Source organism: Triticum dicoccoides, chromosome 3A (genome assembly GCF_002162155.2).
Source record: "Triticum dicoccoides isolate Atlit2015 ecotype Zavitan chromosome 3A, WEW_v2.0, whole genome shotgun sequence".
In the NCBI taxonomy this organism is placed as follows: domain Eukaryota; kingdom Viridiplantae; phylum Streptophyta; class Magnoliopsida; order Poales; family Poaceae; genus Triticum; species Triticum dicoccoides.
Window position 1 is genome coordinate 631,345,731 of NC_041384.1, and position 6,950 is coordinate 631,352,680.

A 6,950-nucleotide genomic window follows, 5' to 3' on the forward strand; every position below is an offset into this window, starting at 1 on the left:
AACGAAGTTCCTCATACCCAAACTAATTAATTAGAGCGATCTACGCTAGTTCAGGAGGACGGTTTAATTACATCACAGAGTTTGTCGTGCATAAATTTAAAGTTTTGTCATAGAAAGACAGTAGTGACTAAACAGACACATTGTCATCGCCAGTCACTCCTCCATGTCGGCGGTCCAATCTTCATAGTCAGGGAGGAAGCACCCGAGCTTCGTGAAAGGCTTCAGGTCCAGACGCTAAGCGAGTAGCAGTGCTCGGACATCATCCTGCGTGATTGGCCCATGGTAGAACATCCGTGTTAGTTTGAGGACCTCCTTCATGATCACTTGGGCAAGTTCACACTGTACGTGATAAAACTCAGCTCGGATTCGATGATGCGGTGTCCTGCCTATGCTTGTGGCCCAGTTAACAATCTCGGCATCGCTGGAAGTAGGTGACATGCGGAGGCGTTGGTTATCCCTTCTGTACTCGATCATGTGATGCATGCGGTAGAATCTATCAGCCTTACTGGTGTACAGTTGCTGGATGCAGCAGAAGTCGGTCTTATGGCCGAAACCCAGCCTGTTCTTTCTATATTTTTTTCACCTTGATATATCCACCAGACAGGCTGAAGGTTAATATGGCTCTATCGAGAACACTCTTTATGTGTGTGTAATCATTTTTCTTGATGTTCTTCGATGAGTCCAAGTACAGAGCATGGGAGTATTGTGGGTACAGACAGATGAGGACGGCGCCCCCATCCCCCTGTTGCGCAAAATAAGTACACCTCAAATTAGCCTCCATGCTTGCAAAGGAATGATTAAAACTTACAAAAGGATATCCGCGGATGACCTACGTGGGATGATAAGGTAGGAGAATTATTTCCTTGTCCTTATTAGCGATCATGAACTGGCCGATGTACTTGCTCACATAGTCACGGTGCTCTTTGAATACTGCCAAGAAGCTCTCGTGCATATAGTATGGGTCCGCGACGCAGATATATTTTATGTTCTCGCGCCTGATGATGTAGTTGAGATGTAGTGCATACATGCGGATGAACTGGAAATCCAGCTTGGTCATGTGTAACATGTCGTAGATGTAGTCAAATCGCAGGATGAACTTATCCGCGGACCTTCTCTCGACCTACAACTTCCCACCCGGCACCTGAGCCGCGTAAAGCGGGTATCCTGGATTTTCCGAGATGAGAAGGCTTTTCTCTCTAGCCAGCACATCTTCATGAAGTCTCCTTAGATCATTGCTCAGTATGTTATCTAGCACTTTCGGAGGTAGGACCGGGTGGCCGGCGACATGGAAACGCTCCGCGCCTTCAACAGATATTCTGTCTACCTCCTGGGGCTTCAGAGGCGGCTGGCTGCTTGAAGCAGCTCTGGTGCCTTTAGGGCCTTTCTCATCTGGTATCCTCCTTTGCTTCTTGGCAGGTGGCGGTAGTGAGCCCACCATACCTTCCCTAACCACCACCCCCAGTGTCGTCGGGCTAATCAGTGGACGACCCTCGGGTTGTTGTTGCTGGGTAGAGGCGGCATCTGGAGGCGTCTCCTGCGAGGATCGCATGAAGAGAGACTTTTTGCATTCCGCCTTAGGATGTTCCGGCTCCGGCAAATCAGGTAGCATCAAGTCATCTCGACGCTCATAGCTTGAGTCATAGTCCCGAGCCATCAATCCTCCATCGTCATAGGTGGTATTGATATACTTGAGAGGGTCATCATAATCCTCCTCCATGACATCATCAACATTTGCTTCTTCGATGGGGGCGATGTCATCTGGCACTAATGGAGGCTCTCCCTCGCGTCATCCGCTATCACTCGCCACGAGGGGTGCAGGTAATTGGGTAGGTGGGGTGGTGTTCATACCTTGTTGAGGAGATGTCGTTGTTGTGCTACCGGGCGCCTCGACACGAAGAAGAGTCTTCATCCAAGGCAAGAACCAGCTCTTTCATGCACCAATCCATTTAGGGGTCTCGTCGTCATCGACTGGTACCGAAGGAGGCAAATCTTGGAAGCCCGCTTTGACACTGGCCACACAAATCTTGAAGACGCAATGGGGCATCTCTTGGTTGTGCAACATGCGGTCCTTCGGCCTCACGATTGCCTTTCCCATGCCCACCTTCTGGTCGTTGATGTCGTACAGTAGGGTGCACGGGGTTTCGTCGGCCTGTGAAGACATGTCTGCGGCATCAAACATCCGAAAGGCAACTGAAATGGAAGACTATAGACATGCTGGTGAAGAGGGTATGACACGTAATTACCGTGAGGGCGTCGAGCTCAGCCAAAGATGAAGCCCCGCCAAGCACGCCAGAGATGGAGGACTAGCTGCTATGAACAGGAGCGGGACCTTGTGCGGTTGCGTGAGCAGGTGCTGGTGGTGTGATGTTCACCGAATTGCTCCCGACGTAGCTGGGAAGGGGAAAGTCCGCTGGCCCTTTATCTAGATTGTTCTTCGTCCAATCGATAATTGCCGGAATCAAGCTGGTAATAATGGGAGATTGAAAGTGAGCCATGATGCCAGCTACCGTTGCATTGGTTGCTGCATCAACTACCTTGACCAACTCTTCTTTGGTCTCAGCTTTGGTATTATTGACCGCAATCGTGACCTTCTCGTCGATGGTCTGTTGAGTAAGCAACCGTCTCTGCCTTCTTTCCTCTGGCTTCTCGTGGTAGCACGTCTTCCACGAGGCGCCATCTCCGACACCGTGCACACGTCCATACGATGGTGGTTTGTCCTCCGGGACCTTTTTCAGTATGTTCAGGGCCCGGTTAAAAGGGGTGTCCCACTTGGGCCTTGCCGTTGACTGTGATGACTCGTCGCTTTCGGCTGCCTTTTGGTGCTGCTCTTTCTGCAAAAAGAACGTGGATGGTTTACAAATGTGACAAAACTTCTAGTCAAATTGATTGGAAGCTAATATAAGGTGGTAACATAACAACTACCAGTAGTCTCATGAACTCCCTCGTGTTCAGGTCCGTGTAAAAGATCTTATTGACGCGGTCCCACTTGTACCGGACCCTGATCCAGTCACGTTCCTGCGGGTCGGTGAACTCCGCCAAGGGGTCTGGGGTTCCGTGACTTTCACGTTCGGCGTCCTCCTTGGCCCATCCGTGCATCTTCCCCTCGTAACCACGGTTTCTGAGGCGGTGGGGAGGCATGTTCTTGGCCTGGAGTGCCTACATTTTCTCCGACCTTTTCTTGACTTTTTCTTTAGCGCAAGTCTCCTTGAATTTTCTGAAGTCCTCTTCCTTTAGTGTCGGATTGTCAACATGAATCTTGGACCACAATTCATTCTTTGCAATCGCTTTTTTCACCCTTACTTTCCAGACGTACAAGTCATTGGTGAACGTCACCATCGCCTTGTTGTTTATCTTTGTCATGGGTTCGTCGTCCCACGGATGTTTGCTTTCATCCCGGCCGGGGAACAGGAACCTATTTTGCAACTTATTTAGGAGCATGTGCTCCATATGTGGTATCTTCTTTAACTTTTCGTCGTTGATGTTGGCGGTTTCCGTGAGGATGCATCCTAGTTGATTGTCGTAGCACGCGCGCGCTTCCTGCAACGTCGTTGACTCTAATTTCTTGGGGTGCATCACCGTGACCATAATTTGTCCGATGCCGAGCTCGTTTGGTTTTCGTGTCCTCTTCGGCTTCGGTGCTTTACCGGCTATGATAATATCATTGCCGGTCTCGGGGGTGGTGTCTGTGCCGGTGCCGGTGTCGGTGTCGGGGTTGGTGCCACTGCCACCCTACACCCGCAACTGGTGTTCGTCCAGGTAATCGAAATAATGATTTCCTGCCTCGACGGGGTCTTCTTCGAGGCGACCAGAACCCCCGGCTTCCACGTGGCTAGACATGTTCCTACGATTAATTATAAGTATGCTAGTTTAATTCTAGAACGATTAAAATGAATAATGAAAAGAAAAAAGGGGCCTATATTTGGCCAGAATGTTGATTCACCCCCTTTCGGCAAATCCCAGGCACTCGATATGTCCTAGTTTCTAGCACAAGTCAAGCTGAAATTCACGGAATTTTTGGTATGACCTTTGCTAAAAGGTGGACATATGGAGTGCCTGAAATTTGCGGGAACATAAATGAATCAACATTCCGGCAAAACATAGGCCACTCAGGATATTCTTCAACGATTGTCCATTCAACCAACATTAATCATATCATATTCAACAATTGTAAATGAACACCAATGACAAACCGGAATGGAATATGCTAATGAACATCAATGACATATATCATATAACATCAATCTTGTTTTTTTGTTTATATAGCAACAATTACTTTAACCAAGTTTTTGAAAAGGAAAACATTTATGTTTTTTGTTTATAGCTACATGCCACATAGCTACTATTTTTTGTTTATAGCTAAATGCCATAGCTTCGGCAACTGTTACTGCAACCATATAGCAGTAATAGTAATTATAGCAAGAGAGGTTAAACAGACCTATGGTAAGGAAAATACCATGAACAACATCTATAATGAAGATAACAGTAGAGGCAGTTAACCTACTAATTGAAGAATTCTTCAATTAATAGGAACAGCAGAGCCACATAGGAGCAAACAACAAACAATAGATTAAGCACGGCTCCTAACCAACTTAGCAAATCTAGAGCAACCCCATGTCACCAGAGCATCATAGGAGAACATATATAAAGCAAGTACTCATGGGCAGCTACTGACATACCCTAGAACCGCATGAATTTATCACCAGAGAGCTCTACTAGGAGCTGATGCTTGATGCTAAAAGTCTAGGAAGGGATCATCTTTAAAATAAAACTTGCCTAAAATATTTCCCTGAAAAATAGTGGTCTTTTCAAAAACCAAAAACCTTTGCAAAATGACCTCACTAAACACTTCTCTGCCTAGGACAAAACCAAAATTCTGTTTTTTATTTATAGCTAAATGCTATTATTTTATTTGTACATGTAGGATCGAAAGTATGTCTAGAGGGGGGATGATTAGACTACTTGACCAAATAAAAACTTAACATTTTCCCAATTTTAGTTCTTGGCAGATTTTAGCTATTGTAGGACAAGTCAAGCAATCATCACACAATTCAAGCAAGCATGCAAAGAGTATATTGGCAGCGGAAAGTAAAGCATGCAACTTGCAAGAATGTAAAGGGAAGGGTTTGGAGAATTCAAACGCAATTGGAGACACGGATGTTTTTCCTGTGGTTCAGATAGGTGGTGCTATCCTACATCCACGTTGATGGAGACTTCAACCCACGAAGGGTAACGGTTGCGCGAGTCCACGGAGGGCTCCACCCACGAAGGGTAACGGTTGCGTGAGTCCATGAAGGGCTCCACCCACGAAGGGTCCACGAAGAAGCAACCACCCACAAAGGGTCCACGAAGTAGCAACCTTGTCTATCCCACCATGGCCATCGCCCACGAAGGACTTGCCTCACTAGCGGTAGATCTTCACGAAGTAGGCGATCTCCTTGCCCTTACAAACTCCTTGGTTCAACTCCACAATCTTGTCGGAGGCTCCCAAGTGACACCTAGCCAATCTAGGAGACACCACTCTCCAAGAAGTAACAAATGGTGTGTAGGTAATGAACTCCTTGCTCTTGTGCTTCAAATGATAGTCTCCCCAACACTCAACTCTCTCTCATAGGATTTGGATTTTGTGGAAAGAAGATTTGAGTGGAAAGCAACTTGGGGAAGGCTAGAGATCAAGATTCATATGGTAGGAATGGAATATCTTGGTCTCAACACATGAGTAGGTGGTTCTCTCTCAGAACATATGAGTTGGAATTGTGTATGTGTTCTGATGGCTCTCTCCATGAATGAAGAGGAGGTGGAGGGGTATATATAGCCTCCACACAAAATCCAACCGTTACACACAGTTTTCCAATCTCGGTGGGACCGAATCAACAAACTCGGTCGGACCGAAAAGGTAAACCTAGTGACCGTTAGAGATTTTCGGTGGGACTGACATGCAACTCGGTAGGACCGATATGGTTAGGGTTTGGGCATAACATAATCTCGGTGAGACCGATTACACAAACTCGATGAGACCGATTTTGGTAATTAGCTAACCAGAGAGTTGGTCAGGCAAACTCGGTGGGACCGATTTGCTCTTTCGGCGAGACCGAAAAGTTACAAAAAGGAAACACTGAATTTACATTGCAATCTCGGTGGGACCGATTCGCTCTTTCGGTGAGACCAAAAAGTTACGAAAGGGAAATAGAGAGTTTGCAATCCCATCTCGGTGAGATCGAGATCCCTATCGGTAGAACCGAATTGCTAGGGTTTGGCCGTGGCTTATGACAAGTGAAACTCGGTGGCGCCGGATAGAAAGAATCGGTAGGACTGAGTTTGGCTTTGGGTTTAGGTCATAAGTGGATATGGGAAAGTAGTTGAGGGTTTTGGAGCATATCACTGAGCACATGAAGCAAGAGGCTCATTAAGCAACACCTCATCCCTCCTTAATAGTATTGGCTTTTCCTAAAGACTCAATGTGATCTTGGATCACTAAAATATAAAATGAAGAGTCTTGAGCTTTTGAGCTTGAGCCAATCCTTTGTCCTTAGCATTTTGAGGGTTCCACTTTCACATCCATGCCATGCCAATCATTGAGCTTTCCTAAAATAGTCATCTTGGAATAGCATTAGCTCAATGAGCTATATGTTGTTATGAATTACCAAAACCACCTAGGGATAGTTGCACTTTCAATCTCCCCCTTTTTGGTAATTGATGACAACATATAGATCAAAGCTTCGACAAATGATAATAAGCATGAAATATATCGTCGCTTTGAGAAGTATGTGACAAGTAAGAGCTCCCTCTAAATTTGTGCATATTAAAAATTTGCTTTGGACTGCAAATGCACAAAGAGTTAGAGTCATGGGTTACTCTTCCATGTCACATACATCTTGGTGGAGCGCTTAAAATGATAAGAATGAAATACGTGCACTCATCACCAAGAATAGTGAATGATCACATAAGATAGA